Source organism: Sciurus carolinensis, chromosome 1, assembly GCF_902686445.1.
Source record: "Sciurus carolinensis chromosome 1, mSciCar1.2, whole genome shotgun sequence".
NCBI classification, from domain to species: domain Eukaryota; kingdom Metazoa; phylum Chordata; class Mammalia; order Rodentia; family Sciuridae; genus Sciurus; species Sciurus carolinensis.
In genome coordinates, this window is record NC_062213.1 from 35,816,159 (window position 1) to 35,842,384 (window position 26,226).

General features: G+C 42.5%; 1 protein-coding gene across 1 annotated transcript in view; it reads right to left on the reverse strand.

Annotated features, from left to right (window-relative positions):
- Positions 1–26,226, reverse strand: part of Baalc (BAALC binder of MAP3K1 and KLF4) — a 71,792-nt gene that overhangs the window by 15,902 nt on the left and 29,664 nt on the right. The gene's annotated exons all lie outside the window — the stretch shown is intronic.

Genomic DNA, 26,226 nt, shown 5'->3' on the forward strand with positions numbered 1-26,226 from the left:
CATCTCAGCATTGAACTATGCATGTATGCCTCCCATAACATGCCAAGAAACTTCAAAAGTTTAAAAAAATACTCTCACTGAAAAGCAAGCAGAGGATGACATTGAAGAATTCATGAAGGATGAAAAATATCTGATGGGGCTCAGAAAAGGACCCAGAAAGCACACCCCACGTGGGGGAGGTGCCACGTGGCGGGTAGGAGCAGCCAGGTAGGGAGCCCAATTTACTCCACTAGCAAGATAACAGTGAGTCCTCTCAGAAGGACTGTGTACTCAAGGACTTTGAATTTCACTCAACAAAACTCAAATTCTGGGCTGGCCTAAAACATGTGAGGCACTGGATTCGATCTTCAGCACTACATTAAAAAAAATAGTTATTTTTAAAAACCCTCAAATTCAAAGACAAAATTTCTAAAAATTTTAAGATGCACCTGCAGAACATTAAATTCAAACCAGGACCTCTGCTTAACCCTGTGGGGTTGGGTGGGTCCCTGTGCAGCTGAGTTGGTTGCACTTTCATGAAGCTGGCCGGGCTGAAGCAGATCGGCTGTGACTGAGAAGCAAATGGCCAGTACTTCCCTCTCAACAGCTCCTCCATTCCCAGGGGCTTCTAGAAAAAGACTAAAAATCTCTCATTTGGTTCAACATTTTCACTTTTCATTGATGGCTGAACCAAAATTATAACTGATTTCTTAACCCCCCAATCCAAGAATTTGTCTTTTTATTTTATTTTTATTATTTTTTTGGTACCAGGGATTGAACCCATGGGTGCTTTACCCTGAACCACATCCCCAGCCCTTTTTATTTTTCATTTTGAGACAGGGTCTTGCTAAGTTGCTGAGGCTGGCTTTGAACCTGTGATTCTCCTGCCTCAGCCCCAAACCCCTGAGACTATAGGTGTGCGCCACCATACCCAATCGGTGCTACTTTGGGAGGACATAGTTTTTTTTTTCTTTAAAAAAAAATTTTTTTTTTTAAATAGCCTCCTTAATTTTCTTCAGCTCTAAAACAGCATATTTTTGAAATGGCTTGTTCTGTTCTACACAGAGCATATCTCTGGATGATGAAAGAGAAATTATTTTTCTTTTGTGTTTTTCTGTATTTTGCAAGTTTTCTAAGATTGAGTCTTTAAAAAAAAAAAAAAAAAAACTAGGAAATATAATTTAAATCCATGTCAAACACCTGGTTGGTTGCAGGCAGAAGTATGGGTTAATGACCCCCAGATTCCTGACCCATTGGGGTGACCTCTTGACCACACTGAGCAGATGACCCCTGCTCACTAGATGGCAATGCTGGTCCCTGAGCTGGCCCTATTTTTCTGCTTCTCACCAGAGCTTCTCTGCTTCTCACCAGAGCTTCTCTGCTTCTCATCAGAGCTTCTCTGCTTATTGTAAGGCTCAGTGTGCCAGCAGCTCAGCACTTGGCTCATTGCTGACTCCTAAGTCAAGAATGTAACTAATGTTGCTAATGAGAGGGGCATGAAATGACAAGGCAGCTGGTTCTGTGCCATAAATAGGTAAAATGCGTGTACCAGACACTGTTAAAAACCTTTCGCATGTTGTGCGTTTCATCTTTATAGGGGTCCCATGAAGCAGGAATCATTATTCATTGGCTTCATTGTCCCACACCCTGGGCTCCATCTGCAAGTCTACTGTATACTACTCCTACCCCCTCTCAAGTCGGGGAGGTGGGAGAATCGCACTTATTTTATAGGTGAAGCCATTCCCCCATAATTCTTGATTCCATGGGGACTCAGGAATATGGATTTTTGGTAAGTCCCTCTACAATCCAGAGATTCTGATACAGGAGATTCTAAAGACTGAAAAGACTTGTTTATATTAGGGATATAGATCTGTATATATCTGTCTGACCAACTGATACCTATACTAATTTTGAGGGTTGCATCTACAGTCTCATCCATATTTTTTCCACAATGAATCGTATAGCAGTAAATTAAGAGACATTTGTGTGCCCCTGGAATGTGTCTTTTTTGACACCTTCCACAAAATTTTTATCCCATCCAGGAGAGAAGCCAAATCACTGACTTTGCCAAAAGATGGGAAACAGCTGTGTCCAAAGCTTGTTGGTAAACTGCAACCAGTGACTTCTTGCCAAAGCTGCCTGCTATTTTTGAAGTAGAACTGGGCAGGAGGGCAGAGTATAGAAATTGAAAATGGTAGCTGGGAACCACATGGAGAGAAGGTTTTCTCCTTGACCCCAGCAACTGGTTCTCCTTGGAGAAGATGATCAGAGTCTGTCCAAAGTCATCAAAAATTAACTGCAAGACATTCCCCTCAATGACAGAAAACCAAAGTATAAGACATTAACAGTCTACTTGAGAAGAATCTCCTAAAGTCACATCAAATGAGAATCTGGCTCATCAAACTCTGTCTGGGCTCAGGTCCAAAATCACATGGCTGATGATAATTTTGTCTGAATTAATGTATAAATTGTGACTACATAACCACTTAGAATTTGTCTCCTTTTCTTTCAAAATGAACTAGAATAGAAAGGTGTCTGTCATTTCTTCAATCTGATGAATAATTGTCAGCAGCATACTATAATATGATGTGAGCACTATTATAAAAATATTCTTAGAAAATGTTAAGTAACCCTTACATTTATGGCCAATTGACTTTCAACAAAATAATAAATTTTTTTTTCAACAAATGTGCTGGGATAACTGGATATCTGCATGCCAAAGAATGGACCCCCTACCTCACACCATACACAAAAGTTAAAAGGAATCAAAGATCTAAATGTGAGTGCTAAAACTATAAAATGCCTTTTAAAAACATAGGTACAAATCTTCATGATCTTGGATTAGGAAATGGTTTCTAGAAATGATCCCCAAAGCACAAGCATGATGACAAAAAATAGGTCTGCTGGACATCATCAAACTTGAAATATTTTGTACTTCAAAGGGCACCATGGAGGAAGTGAAAAGATAACTTATGAAATGAAAGAGCATTTTTGCAAATTGTTTACCTGATAAAGAATTCTTACTTTCAAAGAACTCTTTCCACTTGAAAAAGTTAGCCCCATTAAAGCATGAGCAAAGGATCTTAATAAACATTTCTCCAAAGAAGATATGCAAATTACGAAGAAACCCAGGAAAAGATGTACAGCATCATCAGGTATCAGAAAAATGCATATCCAAAGCCAAGATGAGACAGTGCTTTACACCCACTAGGATGGCTGTAATAAAAATATATATGTGTGTTGATGAAGAGATGGAGAATTTGAAACCCTCCTACACTGCTGGGGGAATGTAAAGCGATGCAGCTGCTTTGAGTCTGGCAGGTACTCATAATGGTTAGACACAGAGTTACCATGATCCAGCAATGGTACTCCTAGGTTTACACCCAAGAGAAATGAAAACCTCTGTTCATGGTCATATAGGAGCATTATTTTTATAGCCAAAAAGTAGAAACAAATATTTATCATGGATGGGTAAATATTATTGGGCAACACATAAAAAAATGAAGTAATAATACATGCTACAATAGTGATGAAACTTGAAAACATTATGCTAAATGAAAATCCAGATATAGAAGTTTATATATTTTATGCTTGTGCCTTATAAATTGTTCATAAATGAGTAAATCTATAGATAGAAAAGTGAATTAGTGGTTGCCCAGGGGTGGGCGTTTTGGAGGAAATGAGGAGTGACTATTAGTAGGTATGGAGTTTCTTTCCTAGGTGTTGAAAGTGTTCTAAAATTGATTTGGAGGGTGGTTGCAGAGCCCTGACAATTAAAAAAAAAAAAAAAAAGTTTAATTGTATGCTTTAAATAAGTCAATTGAATAGTATGTGAATTATAGCTCAACAAAGCTAGTATTTTTAAAATGGTGAGCAATGCATTTTGGAATGTTTTATTGACCAAAGAAAATAAAGAAGCATGTTTGGACTTGAATAGCAAGTGGTCTAGAGAAGAGACCAACTTGTGAACTTGTACGGTCAGTCCTTAAGGACCCTTACAGTATTAGCAACAGCCCCCTGAGGCCATGGGTCCTAATCCAGGAGAGCATTAGAAACCTCTTTTCCTTGAGATGAATCACCAACTGCTTACATCTGCCCTTGGTCACAAGAGTTGGTAGGGAAATGGCTTTCCTATGGTGCCTAGTGGCAGGTGAGGACACCTGCCGAGAGCAACAGCTAGAACTGAGGACAGTGAACAGAAGCAAGGACAGAAGTCTATGTCTACATGAAATCTGACCTGGATTTGTCTAAGAGATGCCCAGGAGGTAAGCTAAGCAACTGTGAGATGGTCAAGAGGGGAAGTCAAGACCTCACTCTCCTCTCTGCTGCTATCCTTGGAACCCATCAGTCTTCTCCAAAGCTGTACTTGGTTCCCTCCCTCCCTTTGATCCCTCAATGGCAACTCCCTTTTGGAAGCATCACCTCTGCTCCAAGATCCCCACAGAGCAGGTTCTTGGGGGCAGGTACTCAACCACATTTCTATTAGCTACTGCTGTTCTCAAGTTCAACGTGCTCTCACATCAAATGCGCTTTGTGTCTGTTTCTGAAGTGTGCAGTATTGCTGTGACCATAGCAGTACCCTATTTTCCAGAGCCTTTCTCTCAAATTGCCTAAAACACTTCTTTGGCAGTCTTTCCTTTCCTCTTTGCCTTCCCTTGAATTATTCTCTTAACTGTTTAAAGTGTGTGCCTCCGTTTGCTAGGACTGTCATAACAACAGTAGGGCAGGAGAGGTGGTTTAAACAAGGGAAATTTATTTTTCAGTCCTGGGAGGCTAGAAAGCCAAGGTCAGAATGTTAAAATGTTGGTTTCTCCCAAGGCCTCTCTCCTTGGCCTATGGATTGATGTCTTCTCCCTCTGTCTTCAGGTGGCCTCCCTCTGGGTGTGTCTGTGTCCTCATTTTCTCTGTGTGTAAGTACACCTGTCATATTGGACTAGGGTCCATCCAGATGACCTCATTTTATTTAATTACCTCTTTAAAGGCCTTATCACCAAATGCAATAATATTCCATGGTACCTGTGGTTAGGATAGGACTTCAATATGTGAATATTAGGGGGGACACGATTCAACCTATAACCCCTTGTTTTTCCTTTTATAAAAAATTTTTTTACATAAGAACTAGATGTTTCATGTAGAAGACTAGACTAAGAAAAAAAAACAGAAAATGAAAGTTATAGTCTAAAACCAGGAATAATTGGCATTTGCCTATTATGTTCCTCAACTGTTTTCAATGCAGATGCCATGTATAGTTTTTAAAGAGACACTAGATAATAATAATGATCTGTTTTCCACCCTTATCTACGAACATTTCTACTCATCTTCATTCCTCCTTCATCTACTTCTTCCTTGCCACAAATGACTTATTCCTTTTTTTTTATCATTTGTCTTTTAATCAGCCATTAAAAATACTTTTGGTGCCTACTGAGTACCAGGCACTATGTTGGGTGCAGGGGTTACACCTGAGACTTAAAAATTTACTAGGATTTTATTCTCTCAGCTTAATCCTCTCTGCACCTACCTTCCCTTTCTTCCTGCCTCTCCATCGACCCTGGATGTGGATAGGTGGAAGACAAAGATTGACTTCTCATTGACAAGGAAGATGATGATTTGGTCCAGTGTTGACACAATTCTCTTTGAGAGAGAGAAGATGAGGCAAGTTGCAGAATACTCAGAAGGTAATGAATCTTATCTGTCCTTGTGTCTAACTCCCCTTTTTTCTTCCATAAGACCCAGTTTGGATCCTACCTTCTCAGACTCAAATGGCCTTTCTAGGGAATTGTCTACCTGTACAACCCTAGATATCCCACCAAGCTGCCACCCTTAGCATGGAATGCTCTCCTAGGATGATCAATAGATGCTCTCCTAGAATGATCTCCTAGGAGATCAACAGATGCCTGGGCAGAAAGTCACAGGAGTTGGATGTGAGAAGTGGCCCTCAGGGTTAATCTGTCCCTCTAGTGGATTTTCTGTTTGGATATGGAGGGTTACGTTGCTCATCTCATTTATTTACATGTCCAGACAAGATGTCCTGCTTGTGATCTGGCCTCTTCCCATAAAGTTGGCAGATCTAAATAGGAAAGAGACTCCCTTAAACTGTTTCAAAGGTGTCTGGAACCATGCAAGGCTTGATGGCCTGCCCTTTAGACTTTCTTTTCCTTCTTCTGTACTGGGAATGGACGGAGGGGTGCTCTACCCCTGAGCTACATTCCCAGCCGTTTTTATTTTTTACTTTGGGACAGGGTCTTGCTAAGTTGCTGAGGTGCTCACTAAATTGCCCAGGCTGGCCTCACACTTGTGATCCTCATGCCCAGCTTCTGAGTTGCTAGAATTACAGGCATACACCATGGCACCTGGTTTAAACTGTTTTCTTAAACGGTGAAATTTTCTCAAAGGGAATCAATCTTCAAATACAATTTTCCACTCTGCTATGGTCTGAATGTAGGTGTCTTCCCCAAATTTGTTGAAACCTAACCCCTATGCAATGGTATTAAGAAGTGGGCCTTATAGAAGTGATTAAGTCATAAGGGATCTGCCCTTAAGATGAGTCTGGTACAGGGATGCATACCTTTAATTCCAGCTATTGAGGCAGGAGGATGGCAAGTTCCAGGCCAGCCACAGCAACTTAGCAAGACACTGTCTCAAAAAAAAAAAAAGCGGGGGGGGGGGCAGGGAAAGGCTGGGGATGTAGCTCAGCAGTAGAGCACCCCTGGGTTCAGTCCCTAGTTCTGCAAAATAAAAAGGAAAAAAAGGGAGTGATGCCTTTATAAAATATTAAAAGGAGCCTTACCTCTTTGCCAAGTAAGGAAGTAAGGAGAGGCACCATCTTTAAAGCAGAGAGCAAACCCTCACCAGACACTAAATCTGCTGGTGTCTTGATCTTGGTCTTCCCACCCTCCAAAACTCTGAGCAATAAATTTCTATTGTTTATAAATTACCCAATGGGGGCTGGGACTGTGGCTTAGTGGAAGAGTACTTGCCTAGCATGTGTGAGGCACTGGGTTCGATCTTTAGCACCACCTATAGATAAAAGTCCACTGATAACTAAAAAATATTTTTAAAATAATAAAAATACCCAGTAGAAGTTATTTTGTAATAGCAGCCTGATTCAATCACTTTTAGAGTGGTTAACCCTTAAAGCCAGGGGCAAGTGATTTCCTGGTTAGTCGTTTTTTTTCTTCTTGACATTTTCTGAGTTTAGTACAACTGTCTTCTTTATAAGGCTTTTTCCACATGGGATGTAGTCAGCACTAAATTGTCCTCCAAAGTGGACATTAGAAATAAGATGATATATCTTTATTAAATCCAAGAAATATATTGGGGTCAATAAAAATTAGAAGAATTTGGTCAATTGAATTGTTCTAATTTTTAAAATTTTTAAATCTTCCCAAAGGGAATCCTAACCTATACCATGCATTGGAATATTATTATTAGAGGATATAAAACACAGACCTGTCTGAATCTTTTTTTTTTTTTTTTTGGTAATTCAATTTGGTAACTTATGGCTTACTTAAGAATTTCTGAAATAGAGTTATGCAAAATTAAATAATAGTTTCTTATCCATCAGAATGGCAAAATCTAGGAAGTCTGACTATTAAGCGTTGAAAGCATGAGGGTTAATGAATTCTCTCATATACTGCTGGTGGAAGTGTGAATAATGATTTTATAAGGCAATTAACAATATAGCCAAATTTGAAATGGGCATACCATTATGATTCGGCAATTTCATTCAGTCCTTAACATCTACTTTAGAAAACCTCATGCCACTGCAGAACCAGGCCTGCTGAGGATGCTCTTCATGCTGCTGCAATAGTGAAGAATGTCATCAGCATAGCCACCAATCATCATTTGGATTATTACTAAATAAATTGTGGTTTGCCTATTCAGTGGACTTCTATGCAACCATTTAGAAGTAAGAAGTAAATTTATAGATGGAAGTCCAACATATAATGAATGGAAAAGCAAGTAGAGCATAAATTATGTCCTAACGATAGTTTTTATTTTGGAAAATCATTGCATGCTATCTTATTGGGGTTTGGTGGGGGACAGTGCATGGGTGTGGGGGTATTCGTGTGAGTGCATGTTCACAGAGAATGGGCCTGAAGGATGTCCAACAGACTGGTAACAACGTCTGTTTCAAGGAAAAGATAAAGGACCAGGATCATGGGGTGGTTTAAAGACTGTTCTTTATAACATTCCTACATATTTTCATTTGTTACTTATGAAATAATGTTTTGTAAAAAATAGAGGTATATCATACTCTGCCTCTTCTCATTAGTAATAGCTTTGGACCCAAAACTATTTTATATTTTCATTAGACTGCACTAAATCATCAAATATTCTATCAAAAATAGCCATCTAGGGCTGGGGATATAGCTCAGTTGGTAGAGTGCTTGCCTTGCAAGCATAAGGCCCTGGGTTCAATCCCCAGCACTGAAAAAAAAAAAAAAAAAAAAAAAATAGCCATGTATAATAACACAAGGGCAAGAACAACACACAAGGATTAATTCATAGCTATATGTCCTGTTCTATAGAGAAATTCAACCCTTCAAAAATCAGGAGATGAGAAGTCCAACTCTCTGGTTCGGTCAGACAGGTTTACTGAGGCATTCCAACAATATGTGTGGATGGGACAAATTGTAGTTGTTTATAAGAAGCTGTGGGTTACTTATGTGACTGAAATAAGGCATGGTTAGTTCTAACAGAGCTGGGATTCTTTTAAAACAATTTTTTTTCTTTTTAGATTTACATGACAGTAGAATGCATTTTGACATCATACATAGATGGAGTGTAACTTCCCATTCTTGTGGTTGTACATGATATGGAGTTACACTGGTCATGTTTTCATGTGTGAACCTAGGAAAATAATGTCTGATTCATTCTACTGTCTTTCCGACTACCATCCCCCTTCCCTGCCCTTCATTCCCCTTTTTGTAATCTAATGAACATTTCTTTTTCCCTTCCACCTTCTCGTGTGTTAGCATCTGCAAGTCAGGGAGAACATTCAGTCTTTGGTTTGGGGGGATTGGCTTTTTTCACTTAGCATGATAGTCTTTGGTTCCATCCATTTACTGGCAAATGCTATAATTTCATTCTTCTTTACGGGAACATTCCATTATGTATATATATCATATTTTCTTGATCCATTCACCTGCTGATGGGCGTCTGGGTTGGTTCCATAGTTTAGCTATTGTGAATTGAGCTGCTACAAATATTGGTGTGGCCACGTCACTAGAGTATGCTGATATTTGTTCACCATTCATATTTCTTCTTCACATCCCTTTTTATCATTTTTTTTGAGACAAGGTCTTGCTAAGTTACCTGGGCTGGCCTCAAATTTGTGATCTCCCTGCCTCAGCTGGGATTATGTTCATGTGCCACAGAACGGGGATTCTTGAGCCGTGTTTAAAAGGAAAGATTGAGCATTGTTGGCATGAAGATTAATTTAAAAAAAAATGAGATTCACATCTGTGGGTGCATGCCAGCCCCATGTTGAGAGCTAAGGAGGGGAAGACAAAAACTCCTGATATGACTCATAGCTAAAAGCACGGCGTCAGAGTGTGATTCCCAACTCTGCTTCATTGTCACATCAACGTGGTAGATGGATGGTAGTATTCCCCCCTCTCGTTTTCCCAGAAGAGGAAACCCAGGGTCAGATAGGTTAAGTAACTTGTCTGGGGTCCTGTGGTTGGTGCCAGGGCCAGGACTCCATTTCGGGTCTGCCAGAGTTGGAAACCTTTGCTTCTGCATGCATTTATGTCTACTCACATCATTTAAAAAAACACAAACCTACAATGAATCATATTCTCCCTTTTCAGAGTTAGGCAACAATGAGTGGATGTATGGTGTCATCAAAATAAATGAAAGGCTTGTTGTTTGTTGCTTTAAAGATAATCTGTAGCTCAACTGTCTTATCCTCAAGGGTGGAGCAGATCTTTAGAATTCAAGTAACTTGCTTTCCAGAATCGAGCATGTCACACTGCAGGGACCAGTGAGGAGATGAATGCAGTCTGTGATGCGCTTCCTCGGCTCATTTTCTTTCTTAGACAAGTGAAACTGCCCTCTGGCCATGCGCTTGGCCCTCTGGTCCCCAGCTGAAGATCAGACATGTATTCCATAACACTAGGGAGACACTGCCAGGCTTATTTCTGCACTCAACACTCTCATGTCAAGAGTGCAGTCAGGTGGACTTGGTCAGCTTCCACTCTAGAGAGATTGTGCTTTGAGAGAGAAAATAATTCCAGAGAAGCTCACCAAACCAGGGTGCTGCAGACATTTGGCAGTGTGACCAAGGGGACAGAGAGAGGCTGCCAAACCAAGAAAAGGAGAAATGGCAGTCTGTGGATTCCATTCTCCACGGGCAGTCAGAACAATCTTTTAGAATCTGACATGGGCCCACCCCTTCCCCAGCTTCTCCAAGTGTTAGGATACAGACCCAAGTCCTACATGCCTCCCAGGTTCTCTCTTGCTTCTTCTGGCCTTGGGTTTATGCCCTCTCCTGTCCTCTGCTCCCAGGGCTCCTTAGGGCACCCGTAGCCTTTACTGCACTCTCTTCTGCTCCCACGGCCTGGCTAATTCTCTATCTCAGCTGCAACCCGGCTTCTGAGAAGGGTCTTCCCACATCTTCCACCACGTAAGGCCAGGCCCCCCTGTTCCTCACCAGTGCCGTCCCTCCTCTTTGGAGAGTTATCACCGTTGGAATGATTCTTCCATGCCTGCCCGCCCCAGTAGCCAGGAGCTCCCTGAAGACAAAAGACCATGTCTGTCACTTTCATTTTCTTGCCTGGTGTACTTTAGGCAGTCAAGAAATGTTTGTTGAGTCTCAGACTGTTGAGTGGGCTGCCAAAGTATTATCTGTGCAAAAAAAAGCTGCCATGTGAACCTCTAGGTGTTAAAGTGCTTTTTTCTCTTGATGTACCAAACAGCTGAGATTCCCAAGGAAGCGGGGCAAAGGTGCACCATGCTTGCTGTTCCGATTAGGGTGGAGGACTGGGAGGGAGAGGACCAGCTCGTGCACAGTGCAATGGCCCCAGCAAGTCCTGCCATGGGCCCCTCGTTCCTCTTCAGCTCGCCTCGGCTCCCCACAGTCTCCCAGTCAAGGCTGGAATCTGTCTAGGATTTGTTTAGAGCTGAGGGCAAAATGGGGGGCAGAACTGACAATCTTCTCCAGGTCGTTCCTGAAGTCTTGAGTGGTCATGTTTATCTGTTGGTTCGAGCAACAGAAAGACAGAACAGAATTTCATGAAAGTCAGAGCCCCCTAGTTAAAGCAGTTCTCCAGTGATCTCAGCTGAGTAAAGACCACCCTGAATCCAACCAACAGGAGGCTGGTGACAGCCTGGGGATCCTGTGGGGGCGCTGGTGAGGAAGCTACAAGAGTTGTGTGGACTTCTTGTCCCTCTTGCCACAGGTGGCTGCATGGCTGCTGGAAAGGGGAGCTTTGATGTGGAACTCCAGCCAGGTGCTGAGGACCTGACCTCTGAACCTTTGATACTGGGGCTGGAAGGCCTATGGGGTTGATTTTGTGCCAACAGAAAGGGGCCCGAAGCTCAAAACTGCTCCCTCCTTTTTGCTGATGCTTGAAATTCCTTACCCAGGTGCTATGGTTTGACTGTTTGTGTTCCTCAAAAATTCATGTTGAAACAAGCCCCAAGTGGTATTGAGAAGTGGGGCCTTTGGGGAAGTAACCAAATCATGAGGGAGCCACTCTTGTGAAGGAATTGGTGCCTCAAAAAAGCGCCAGCTCTGGCCTGTTTTGCCCTTCCGCTCTTCTATCAGCTAAGAATACAGCGTTCTTTCCCTTTTTGCCCTTCTGTCCCTTCCGCCATGAGAGGACACATAGAAGGCTCTTTCCTTGAGGAGCATGTCTCCACTGATGCCTTGGTCTTGACTGCAACCTCCAGAACTGTGAGAATTTCTGTTCTTTATAAATTACCCACTCTGAGGTATTTTGTTATAATGTTATAAAGGCTGATACCAGGGAACAGAATCTTCTACTCTGTGATTAGCACTAAGTCTTAAAATTTTAGTTAGCTCCAGAGTGGGACTATGGTAAATTAAATTTGCCCTTCTCCACCTCCCAATCTTTTAGGGCAGAGGGTTTTTGTTTATTAAAACAACTTCACAGCTTGCATTGGGTTGAAAGGGAACATGTCAAGTCACATTCTTCCATGCCAGAAATTAATAGCATTACGTTATGTTGTATGTACTTGCAACCTCTACTCCCCCAATCTTTTAAAGGCCCGGAATTTTTGTTTGTTAGAATGATCCTGTTGCTTATTTCTTGGTTGAAAAACCTAGGTAAATCACCAGTGGAAAGGAAGCTTAAAAAAAAGACAGGCATTAAATGGACAAATTTGGAGAAGGGTTGGAGCACAGGAGAGTGGTTATCAGTGGGAGAGGAAGGAGAGTTTTGGGGGGAATATCTTCTGGGTTGGTTTAAAACAAAAATTTTGAAGAGGTTTCATTGCACACCAAAAGGAAAGCTCCTTCCTTTCGATATTTTTCCTGTGGCATAGAGCAGCGTTTGAGTTGTGCTCCACCCCCCTTTCATTGCCTTGTATCTGAACTTGACCCCGTTTTGAGGATGATCTTTTGAGGCCCTTAAGTGTCTGTGAGTTCATGACTTAAATTCATGTTCATTCAACAGGTGCCTTGGTGGTGGGCTGACAGTGATAGAAAGGGTGTGCTTCAGTGGGGTGGGAGTCAAACCCCAGCTCTGCCTCTTGCAAGCTGTATGATCTTTCCAAAGAGACGAGAATCTACCAGGTGTCTGTCTACCAAGTGTGCAATGCTTCACTGTGTGCAGTATCTAAGCAAATGGGTACTGTTACTCCCCTCTTACAGACTGGGACACGGTGGCTCAGAGAGGCTAAATAACTTCCTCAGAGACAATCAGCCAGTGGTGAAGCAAGGACTCAAAACCCAGATCTTTTACTACTCCAAAGACATCCTGTTCCCATCCACTGGTTGGGTCATTGCCCTACTACTTAACATCACTAAGCTTCAATTTTCTTGGATATAAAATGAGAATCATGATATCTACATCAAAGATCGGGGATCAAAGAAAAGAGTAGGTGAGCTGGCACATAGTCAGGGTTAATTTCACACCTTCTCACCCCTAGGCACAATGACATGCCAACATTTGATTTCAAATTCTTTCCTAAGCGCAAAGGCAAGTCATGGAAAAAAGAGTCCGGACAAGAGAGTATCTAAGGTCAACTTTGCTAGGGCTATAATTTTGTTCCCTATCTATTCAGTGGATAGCAATGCCTACAGGGACTTAGACCTAGAGACTAAGGGGCCCCAGGGAGCCAGTCAGGAAGTGAAAGGCTAATCTGAAGTGAGAGATGCTGATTGACAGGACTGACTGCTCTCATTGACAGTCCCAGGGTCTGTTTACTGCACGTGATCAGAGGGCTGAGATATGATTTGTGACAGGGTGAAGAATGAAGCATCGTGTTCATGAGGTGTGTGGGCACCCTACCTTCTTTAGAAGGACAGTTTAGGGCTTGGCTACCTACTGAGTCTTTTGTCATGGTGAAGAAAAATGAGCAGGGCAAAGAAAAGCCTATCATGGGGTACATCATGTAGTTCTGCACCAAATATTTACTGTGCCTCTCTGATATGCCAGAGGTGAGAGAGAGGCTCAGTCCTTGCCATCTCTGGAGGTGGTATTTGGAATTTGGAGAAGTCTCAGGGGTAATGCTGTGGGTGAAGCAAAAGGCAGGCCAAAGAGACAGAGGCCAAATTATGGGTGTCCATATGTTCCTCGTTAAGTCTGAACACTGTCTTGGAATACTGTGGAGAATCCCTTTGAAGAGTTCAGGTGTGGAGGCAGGGAGTCCACCGGGAGAACCTGACTTTGAGGTTCATCACCTTCTGGAGTTTCCCTTAACTCTTTGAAGGTATTTTTAAGATATTATCTTCCCAGTTGGATTCTTCAAATTGAAAGCCACTCTTAGCAGACTGTGACTCAAAGTGATACCATTTTGGAAAGGTAGCTTTTGCCAAAAATCTCACCTAAGGAGTACAATTAAATATTTGGAAAGAAAGAAAGGGAGACTTCAGAACAATAGTTAATTAATTAGGCTAATCATCTGTGACCACACTATAGATGAAAAGGTTTGCAATAACAAGTTCAAAAGCACCTGATCAGAGGGAACAGGATGATGCTTAACAACCTACCCCTGTGTAGCTGTCTGGTAATGTGTAAGTGGGTGGTGATATCCAAAATCTCTTCTGCAGGAGTCACATAAGACAGTGATGTTTGGGACTTTTTATTGGCAGTATAAAATAAAAACTCCACTTGGACTGACTTGATTTTGTATTTCTGATATATAGTAATTGACTCTTAAAATATTTTTTTAGTTGTAGATAGACACAATACCTTTATTTTATTTATTTTTATGTGGTGCTGAGAATCGAACCCAGTGCCTCACACATCCTAGGAAAGTGCTCTACCACTGAGCTACAACCCCAGCCCCAGTAATTGGCTCTTGATTTCCCAGTTCCTATCCTTTAGCTTTCCTGGAATAGATTTAAAGGTGGTTTAGGCTTACTTTTCTGAGATATCAGTTTAAGATCTTCCCTTTGGACAAATTCCTGCAAGGATTTGGGAATAGGTACAGTTGGATTTGCTTTAAATTACAATACCATTCTTGACATTCATGGAAGTGGCTGTCTTTTCCAACGGAAGTATTTGGACATCATGATCATCCACATAGTCAACAGCTGTGATCCAATCCCACCTTAACTGCACAGACTCCATTTTGAAGCGGAACTGGCTCTGACCTAATAGAACCGGGAGATGCGAAGACTGAGAAACATCAAAATCCCTCCTATGGTCCTTCCTCTCAGGCAGTTTTTCTTCAGTGTCAAACAACATCAAAATTGATATTTCTTCAAGGTTGCCATTCAGAATATGTGGATCAGACCTCAGGTGTACACACGAAGACAGGCAGCCCTATGGAAAACCTCCTGAGCCCAAGGTCACTCAGGAGCTTACATGCAATACTGGAACTGGTCTATCCAGGCTCTGCCAACCCAGGATCTTAAAATTTCTGTCCCCCCAAAATCACATATGGCTCATGACTACTAAGGGAAAAATAACCTTTGAATTTTCTTCATTTTTTTGTTCTAATGTTTTCTCTCAGAAACCATTATCCATCTTCAGTGTTTTTGCTCAAATCTGATACCCAACTCTCTGCTCCTATTAGTTCATCCCAGCAAGTATTTGCTGAACCCCTACACACTCCAGACGTTTCATGGAGGCATAAGTTAGCATCTTCACCCTCCAGTTACTCCTATCTAGTGAGAGAGCTGGAAATAGAAGTTGGTGCAATCCTCACAAATCAAGTGGAGGTCCAATCTTAGAATGGCATTAAAGGAAAGACTGTTCAATACTCTCAAGGATACAGATTACTCTCTAACTTTATTTGCTTTTAATCTAGTGCAATACTTTATATGATCCCTACATAAACACCAAATTAATAACCAGGAAAACAAAACTATGTGCCTAATGAAAACATGAGAGAAAAGACTGAAGATAGGAAGGAGGATGGATTAAAGGGGAGGAGACAGGAGAAAGGAAAATTAGCGAGGGCTATCACAAGAGTGGAGACAAGGGTCGATGAGACCGTCCACTCTAGTGAGCAGAGGGGTGGACTTGGGCAGGATGGATTCAAGAGAGGTTTAGGGAGAGATTCAGGAAGCCATGTGGACAGCCCTGCAGAACCAGCAGGTCTCCCAGATAACTCCAGACTCCACATGTCCAAACCTGTTGCATTCATTACCTTCAGTCAGTTTCCCTTCCTGACTGCCATCTCTGCCAACTGTGCCCCCAATTTTCTAGCCTCTGGATAACAGACTATGAGCTTCCCCTCTACTCCATTCTCTATAGTCGAGTCTGAGGCTGATCCCTGTGTACCTCTTCAGGTGGCTTTGTGCTCCCCATTGAAAGGGTCCAGGTCACCTCACCTCTAGATTGCTGCACACCTCTAGCTGGCCTCCTGACTCCAGTCTCTCTCCACTGCCCAGTACATCCTGATCATGATCAAGGTTGACTCTTCCAAAAACCTTCCTTTCTCACACCATATTGCCCCGTTGCCTCAGATCCAAGCAGCTCTGCCTGGCTTGCAAGTGCTCCCTCTTTTGGGCTCATGATAATTATCCAGGCTTGGTTCTAATTAAAGGCCTTACCCACCTCTGAAGGTACATCTGCCACTTGACGTCAGTATCACACAACTGAGCTCTAAACAATTCTTGTTTATTCCCAGTGCCCCAGTTCCCTCAAAAAAAGTATATTACTTTGTCTAGCCATCTCTGCTAACCTGGGAAGAAGCAAGGTCTTGGGGGAGCTCTGGCATTTTAGTTTTCGATCCCAGTTATATTATTTCTCTTAAAGCATAGAAAAATGCAACAATGTTTGAAAATTCTCATTATTTTCTGATGCATGTTACGTTATTTAAATTACTGGCATATATTTTGAGGCCAAAGATACTTTATTTAACATGAAGATAGTCAGGCACAGTGAAGCTCACCCATAATCCCAGTGACTCAGGAGGCTCAGGTAGGAGGATCACAACTTTGAGGCCAACCTGGGTAACTTAGATTCTTCTCAAAAGAAAAAATAAAGGACTGGGAATGTGGCTCAGTAATAAAATGTCCTTGGTTTCAATCCCCAGCACCAAAACAAAACAAAAACAAAAACCTGTATCTTAGATTTATATCCTAAGCATGAAAATCACCCGTCTACAAACTGGAGTGAATATTCTATCTTTTGAGAATTTTTAAATTTTCTAAAACAGAAGCAGAAAGCAGTTTTTTACTTATAGGAAATCTGTTACGTCAGGCACTGAACCAATTGCTTTATTTTATTTAATCTTCACTACTGAACTGAAAGGCAGATAAAAGGGCAATTAAAAAAAAAAGGTTTTCATTTAAAAATCATGTTTGAATATAGGATGGGGATTGGGGATGTAGCTCAATGGTAGCACTTGCCTAATCATGTCAAGGCCCTGGGTTCAGTCCCAGCACGGCAAAAAAAAAAAAAAAAAAAAAAATGTGTCTATATATGTTGAAAAATGTACTTTGAAGTCTAGTAGAGGGGAAAAAAAGTACTTAAAGTATTTTTGACATTTCAAAAAAAATTGTGGAACAGTTTTAGAAGGTTGCCTATTACACAAAGATATGCTTCCACAGGGAATTTTAGTTAAAATCTAAAACATGAATAAATCAATATATAGAAAAACATACATGTCTGTATTGGATACATCTTGGCATGCTATCAAGCAAAAATCTAAGTGTTTATAACCTTTAGAAATTGAAAGGTCGAAATCGAGATGCGTGCCTAATTATGGGACTGTAAAAACTAGGTCGAGGAGCAGACAGACATATTTCTTTCAGAGATTCCTTTAGAAATTTCTACATTTCTCAGACCCCTTTCCTCCACAACATGCATTCTGATTTTCTTAAACACAAAATTATCATTGCTTTCTCCTTATTTTAAAAGGAGGCATCGTTCATTAGATATCCCATTCCTGACACACCCAATATCATCCGGTAGCCCATTAAACAGAAACTAGATCTAAACCACATGCAGTGGGCTTGTCCTTCAGCATTTCCTTTTCCCCAGGACCCCACTCACCCACTTTCAGACCATGTGGGCTGGGTTGGAGCACATGACTAAGGGAAAACTAATGAATCTCCTGGACTGTGATGGATTCCAAGGCATCACATGGCCTGAGTCAGTAAATCTCAGGGCTTTTGCAGCAGTTATTGGGAAAGAGGCTTACCATCCTTTTGGACTTGACTCTGGGATTTGCGAGGTGGGGTTGTGGCAGTGGTCTCTGTCATGGTGAGGCCTTTTAAGAATGAATCCAGCATAGGAGGGAAGAGGGAGACATGGAATGTGACATCACTTGAGCCTTAAATCTACCCTCTCTCCAGGGCATCCCTACATTTAGTCTTCCTGTTAACCGAGTCAAGACAGTCCCCAACCCACCCTCTTTTTCAGAAGGGTCTTGTTTTTTTGATGTGATGTGTTTGTTAATTACTTGCCACCAAAAGTCCTGACACAGTATAAACCACAAGCCCAACCTTTCAAGAACTTATCCAAGTTCTGTACTACTTGGACATCAATTCACAAAAATTCTCTATCCTGTTTGTATGGAAGCTGCTCTGAAGTTCAGATGTGTCAGGACAAACTCGTGGGTGCTGACAGGGTGCTTGCATTAGGGACCAAAGAGCCTCCTGAAAATTAAACACAGCCAGGGAAAAGCTGAGCCCAGCAAGCCTCACCCAGGAAGGAAGACGGGCAGTCTTGGCAGCTGGAGGGGAGGAACATTTGAAAGAGAATCAGCATCTGTCCTTCAGATCTGTCTTCCATTCACAACTTCATCCCACGGAGATTAGGGGGGCGCATAAGTAAGACTCACAAACTTGTGTGCCAAAATATTGCCTGAGATGTGGGGCCCCTCGAGGATCACAGCAAAACACAAAAAAGGAGAAAATTCTTCTTTCCTACTTTACGATATAACCCCAGCTCTAGAGCAGGGTTTCTCAAGCACAGCACTATTTTTTAAAAAAAATTGTATTCATTCTTTTTAATTATGTATGACCGTAGAATGTATTTTGACATATCATACATACACGGAATATAACTTCCCATTTTCATGGTTGTACATGATGTGGAATTACACTGGTTGTGTATTCATATATGAACAGGTTAAGTTATATCTGATTATTCTACTGTCTTTCCTGTCCCCATCCTCCCTCTGTTCCCTTCATTCCCATTTATCTAATCCAAAGTGCTTCTATTCTTCCCCTATCCCTTATTTTGTGTTAGCATCCACATATCCACATATCAGAACATTTATCCCTTTTTTTTGTTTGTTGGGCTTGTTTCACTTAGCATGATAGTCCCCACTTCCATCCATTAACTAGCAAATGTCATAATTTCCCTCTTCTTTGTGGTTGAGTAATATTCCATTGAGGCACTGTTGACATTGGGGAACATAATCCTTTGTTGTGGGAGCTGTCCTGAGCATTGAGGCTGTTCAACAGTGCCCTTGGTCTCTACCTACTGGATGCCAATAGTATCATTATCCCCCACTCCATTTATGACAACCCAGAATGTCAAATGTCCTTGGGACTGGAGTGGGGGGGTGGAGGGGAATCATTCAGTTGAGAACCACTTCTCTATGACATTATAGTCTGTGGCATAATTAAGAGGGATCTTAAATACCCCTTGCAAATAATTCCAGTGCAAAAAAAAAAAAAAAAATAGGCCTGGAAAATATATCAGCACCCAGGATATGTGTCAGGGAAGAAAGGGACGATAATGAGGAGAGGTATCTGAAACAGAAACCAAAACCAGGACCCCATAGTGACAGAACAGCTCCTGGCCAGAATAATTTGTGAGAGACACTCTGGGGACTCCCTGAAATTTGAGAGACTTTGCAGAATGGCTAGGTCCTGAGAGAGTAAAGTGGCAGCAAGAAGTGAATCGTGCTCATTGCTTTCCATGCGAGCCTGTTTGTATCCAGAGACCCATGAAACTCAAGTTTACTCATTTGGAGTAAACTTGGAAAATCCCATCACCTCAAATCATAGAAAATACATTGGCTCAAGATCACCCACTGATGTTCTCTCACTCAGAAGTGCATTTACTTACAGCCACAGGATAATAAAATCCAGAAACCAATTTCCGCTGTGGGTCCCTTTTCTGGGGCTGGGGACACTGTAGTATGGGCATTAGGAGGCACACACTGAGAGCACGGGAACTTAAACGAAGGGTCTCCAGCGGGGACAGAAAGAGCAGCTCTTGAAGGAGAAACCTCGAGACAGAAAACAATCCCCGTGGGCAACCGGGGTGGGGCTTGGTGAGAAGAAGCAGAGACTTTTGGGATCTTCAGAAAGAACCAGGTTGATTTATGCCGCACATTTTTATTGGCATCTTCTGTTGAATGCAGTGCGATGAGCACTGGCTTGGCCAGCAAGCAGCTGGCCCAGTACCTTTATCACCAGCTCCTTGATATGTGATCTTAGGCCAGTTATGACTCTGAGCCTCCGTTTTCTCATCTAATAAGATAGAGACTGTAGTGCCCCCGTCGTGGGGGGAGAGCGAGGACAGCAGAGAGGCTGGTGCAGGCCTGACCCTTGGCAGGTGCCTTAGATCGTGCCAGGGAATCCTTCCTAAAGGGACACAGGAAGTGGCCCCCAGACATCCACTCGGCAGACATATACTCACTAGGTGCCAGGGCTCCACGGGCCCAAGGTTCAGAAGGTATCTTTGTACTGTGCTTTTGTCCCTTATTCCCACAAACACTGTGTTTTGAGGCCTTCCAGCCTGTTTAGGAGGGGGCAAACGGTAACATGGGGTAGCATGGATTCGAGGACATGTGGACTGAGTGCTGTGGTCACCAAACCTCTCTGAGCCATTTTCTCACTTGTAATAGGGATTGAATGTTGAGGCATTAAACCAGATAACCCATAAAGTACCCACACTGCCTGGCACATAATAGGTGCTGAACAAATGTCAGATCTCTTCCCTGAAACTCTTTATGTATTGAGTACGATTCTGGTGACATGATATAGTAGGCAGAATAACAGCCCCTTAAAGATGTCCACTCCTAGCCTTGCACAGTGGCACATACCTATAATCACAGTGGCTCTGGAAGCTGAGACAGGAGGGTCACTAGTTCAAAGCCAGCCTCAGGGGGTTGGGGAGATAGCTCAGTTGGTAGAGTGCTTGCCTTGCAAGCACAAGGCCCTGGGTTCAATCCCCAGCACTGGGAAAAAAAAAAAAAAAAAAAAAAGCCAGCCTCAGCAACTTAGCAAGGTCCTAAGCAACTCAACAAGACCCTGTCTCTAAATAAAAATATAAAAAAAGAGCTGGGGATGTGGGTCAATGTTTATGTGTCTCTGGGTTCAATACCCAGTACCAAAAAAAAAAAAAAAAAAAATTCACTCCTAATCACTGGAACCTGTGAATATGCTAGATTATATGGTAAAGGGGAGCTAAGATTGTAAATGGAATTAAGGTTAATGACCAACTGGCCTTAACATAGGTTATCCTGAAATACCAGACAGGCTCCATGTAAGCTTTGGTGTCCTTAAGGTGGAAGAGAGAAGCCAGGTGCATAACTGTAATCCCAGTCACTCGGGAGGCTGAGGCAGGAGGGTCATAGGTTCAAAACCAGCCTCAGCAACTTGGTGAGACCCTGTCTCAAAATTTTAAAAAAGGGCTAGGGATGTAGCTCTGTAGTTAAACTTACCCCTGGGTTCAATCCCTGGCACCCATCACCCCCAAAAGTGGAGAGAGATCTAGAAGATAGAGAATCTAAAGGAGATAGGATGGGATGAGCCTAGTATGTGTGAGGACCTGGGTTCAATAGATTAACCCCTGGGGCTTCAGAAAAGAACGCTGCTCTGTCAACACCCATCAAGTTTCTGACCTACAAAACTGGAAGAAAATAAGTTTGTGTTGTTCACGTGACTCAGTGTGTGGCCATTTGTTATAGTGACAACAGAGAATGAATACAACTGACCTCACTGTGTTTTCCCATCTTGTTTTCAGGGCATGCCCAGAATTCAGTGAGTACCTCAGAGCACTCTGCAACTTAGGTATTTCGGTGACACAACCATGACTTCCATGTCTGGGATCAATTTCAGTAATTATGCCTAGGTTCATGGGGCATGGATTCGAGGTCACGGAGTGGATACTCTAACCTTTGTGTCAGAAAAGAACTGACCACTGCTATCAATTTTGCAGAAGCTTTTGTGTCCACTCACTGTGGGAAACACTCCTCATAACCTTTGGGCCAGTGGCCCCAGTGTGGATCACCTGGACCTCACATGGCTCCCTTGCACCCCTCCCTGGATCCGGTTTTCCCAGGTGGTTTTCTTCTTCCTCAGGCTCCAGTTGTCATGTTTCCTCAGTCCTTTGAAATATCCTTTTATACTGGGTTGCAGTGAGACACTTCCTGGATCCTGTCTGGGGAAGATAAAACCTCAGCCAATCCATGGCCTAGGAATTGACACAGTCTGTCCCGTCTCGCAGGTCCCTCCCATCTCAACCTCTGTGAAGCTAGGAGAGCACAGGGCAGAAGTTTCCAAAGGTTGGGTCACAGAGAAGATTTCCCCAGGGCGTAGTGCAGTGAGAACCATGAGAAAGCATATTGTGTCTACGTGGGCATAGGGGGAGTCCCCGTCCTTAGACTGTGTGCTTCCCACCACCTTCAGCCAGGGCCTCCTGCCCCACCCCCACTCCCGCTTTGTTTTTCCCCCATAGCACTATGCTGGCTCGCTTTTCTTAATCTATTACCCTATACTTAGAATTCAAGCAGAGGCAAGGATTTTTGTTAATTTTGTCACCATTGTATTCTAGCCTAGCATAGTCCCTGGCACATAATAGGCAGTCAATAAACACTTGTTAAGTTCATTTAGAAATCCTTTTTTCTGTGTGTGTGTGTGTGTAAGAGAGATTCTTTTCAATGAGATAGTAGTAGTAATAAATGACAGCCCTTTTCCACACCTTGACAAATCAAAAGTTAGTAACTCTATTAGCATGTACACACACACACACACTCTCTCTCTCTCTCTTTTTAAATGTACACAATTTGTGTCCTTTTCAAACTTTACTGGTTGATGAATTTCAAAAGCGTTGGGCTCTTTGGTCTCTTTGCCAGTGATTGATTCACGTGGAATTAATAACTTTGACCATCGAAACCACTGGGAAGTCAGCCAAGGGTGGGCAGGGGCTTTGGAGAGGTGGGTCTTCACCTACAGAGATCTTCCTTCAAGAGCAGTCTCTTCTTCCTCCTGCTGCTGGTGCGTGTGGCCACCGTTCCTGGGATAGGCGTGGAGACCTTGTTCTCAGGCTGAGGGTGGAATGAACTAAACCCTGAATCATTCAACATCAGCACTATCACGATGTGAAACTGTGCATTTCCCTATTAGTTAATCCAGTTTAAATTTGGGTTTTCTATTACTCACAAGTGGAGTGTGTCCTGCCATAAGTCCTTCCAAGCCTAATTGGTCCTGTCATTTGTCACCATCCATTAAGTCACAATATCAGGAAAATCCTTCCATGGGGTCCTAATCTGTTACTCTTAACAAGTGATGTGGGTTTTTTTTTTTTTTTTTTTTTTTTTTTTCTCTCTCCTTAGGATTGTTTTTCTCCCTGCCAGGGGCCATTGACCCATTTTTCATTTTCCATGTAAAATTCGGAAAAGATATCTAAATTTTCCACTATAAATTCTTGGTGTGGAGACCATGTCAGTTTCTCCCTGTCGAGGCTACACTCTCTAACCTATTTGCATAGTTCCTTGTCTGCCAGGGTCCCCTGGGGACATTGTCTTTGACAATTTCTTTGTGTCCACCCCCCCACCACCTCCTTCATATCATGGATTGAACACAGTAGTGCTTTACCACTGAGCCACATCCCCAGCCCTTTTTAATATTTTACTTAGACACAGGGTCACCCTGAGTTGCTTAGGGCCTCAATAAATCGCTGAGGCTGGCTTGAACTCCCCATCCTCCTGCCTCAGCTTCCTGAGTCACTGGGATTATAGGCATGTGCCACCACATCCAGCATCTTTGGCAATTTCTAATGAATTAATCCAGGGGTTTTGGAGTGGAGTTTGGGAGAAGGCTGAAAATGTGGTCAAAACCTCTGCCCTCAGAACCCATGAATAGTATTTAAAGGGGACAAGCACTGAGTAGGTAATCCAGAAATCCTCTGCAAATATCCAACCACGGGTCAGATTCCCCACTTGGAAAGGCACTGAAGCTTAGGATCATGAATTCCCTTTATGTGGTCATTTCCAGGCAGAGAGTTGAAAGCAAAATAGGTAATACGTGAGCACAGGCTAAGCCTCAGCTTTAACAGGAAATAACAAACCGTGTGAGACCCTCTAATTTCTGTTCCTAAGCATCCTGATATTCTTTGTGCAGTCCAGCAATAGAAGACTCCCTCCAAACAACCTAGGAAGAGATCACAAAAACATTCAAGAGGCTGAGACAGCACATCTGTGTGACCTGGTAGGAAATAACAGCATGCTTTGCGTATGACATCCCACAGACAAAACACAACTAGATTAGAGGTAAGAAGCAGCAAGGAATGACAGGATGCCTTCTCTGATGAGAGAATCGAAGGAAGGCACATGGCATGACCCTAGGCTTCTGGCCATCCTGCAAACTCTAGTGTGCTAAGAATGGATCCAGACTTGTAGATTTGGGTCAGTCATTCATGAATTCACCACAAGTGTTGTTTCCCAGAGAAGATCATTGTGTTTACATAAAAACTAGTGTCCTATAAAAAGGTTACAATAAATTTGTAAGTTTGGTCAACTTTGCACCAAACAAAAGAGTATTTGTTCCCTGAGGCTGCTGTCACAAGTGACCACAGACTTGGTGACTTAATAGAACTTCATCCTATCGTAGTTTTGAAGGCCAGAGTATGAATCGGGGTGTTGCCAGGGCAGAGCTGCCCTCTGCTGGTGTTTCTTACCTCTGTGGCTTTTGTTAGCTGCCAGCATTCCTTGGCCCATGGCCATATCATCCCCACCTCTGCCTCTGTCTTGACATCACCTTCTCTTCTGTGTGTGGTATAATGTTGAACTATCCTCTGTCTTCCTCATAAAGTTACATGCGATTGCTTATAGACTCCATCCTGATGTTAGGGTTCAGGATACGCTACCCCAAAATATGCTGCCTTGACACACTGAAGAGCAGCAGAAGCAGGAAGGTCTCTCTAACCTTCCCTCCCTCCTTCTACCCTGAAGCAGGTCCTGAAAATCTAGGAAAGACTTTCTAACCTTCCCCTGAAGCAGATCATAATACCCTTGTGTGAGAGGCACCCTCCCTCTACCCAAAGAAAAAGAGACTAGGAGTCTCCTTTTCTGAAGACGCAGGAACATAGGAGAATTTGAAGAAAAAGACCTTGCTAATTTTCCCTGGTTTGTTACCATTAGAACATGCCATTTCTCCATAACTATGCTCTCTTTCAGCAAACCTAGCATCAAAATACACAGGTTTAACCATTTCTTTGGGTCTTCATTTTTGTTTAAGGGTTTTCATGTCATACATAACTTAAATAAATATAAAGACGTTTGTTAATCTGTCATTTGCTAAAAGGGCCTAACCATAAAAGGATAGGCAGAGAAAAGATATTTTCTCTCCCTTACTCTGATAATCCAGGAAAAACTACTACTTTCAAGGTCTTTAACCCCAGCTTTGTCACCTAACTCACTCTTTTGCCTTGTAAAGTAATATATCCAGTTTCTGGGGATTAGGACTGTTGCCCTAGCTTTGGGGCCACCATTCAACCCACTGTACCTGGTGAACAGGTCTATTTGCTGTAAGTTTCTCACTGCCTTTAATATCCTATCTACATTGACTCTAATAGGAGTTCATGGTATGGAGCACTGCCCACGCTTGCTGAGTCCAGGTGCCTTCCTGGAGTGACTAAAGAAGTGGCTGACTGTATACCCAGGTCTCTTCTAGGTTACGAATCATCCCTTATATTTTATATATTTGTATAATATATTTTCAAGTTCACTCACCCAGTTTCCTCTACACAGTTTCATCTCCATCATGCATTTCATAGGTAAGCTGGGAAAATCAAGTAGCTGGCATCCCAGTAGCAGATACCCAAGGTCTCAGCAAGAAGAGTCTGCCTCATAGCAGACCATGTGTAGGAAGCCCTTCCCAGGACTTCGCATGAGTTTTGCCTTATGGTTGGACCCCTGGCCGTGCCTGGCGTGAGATGGTCCATTCTCACCTGTTTTTCTCAGCAAATACAAATGACTTTCTCCTGCATTCCCAGAATGTGCTGGTACTTGTGTGTGTGTGTGTGTGTGTGTGTGTGTGTGTGTGTGTGTGTGTGTCAGAGAGGGAGAGAGAGAAGACACCAGAGAGGTTTCCCTGACAACCAAATTGGAATTTCCATATTTGTACTTTTCCTTCGAGAAGTCCATCTTGATGGAAGAGGTGGGATGAATGGATTCAGAATCTAGACCCCTTTCAGAGTCTAACCAGCTTTCAGCTTCTGGAATTTGAATCTTTTAAAAGGGACTCTGAATAATTTTTATGTAATTTTTTTGTACCAGGTATTGAACTGAGGGGTGCTTAACCACTGAGCCACATCCCCAGCCCTTTTTAGTTTTCATTTTGAGACAGGGTCTTGCTAAGTTGCTGAGGGCCTCACTAAGTTGCTGAGGCTGGCTTTGAACTTGTGATCTTCCTAC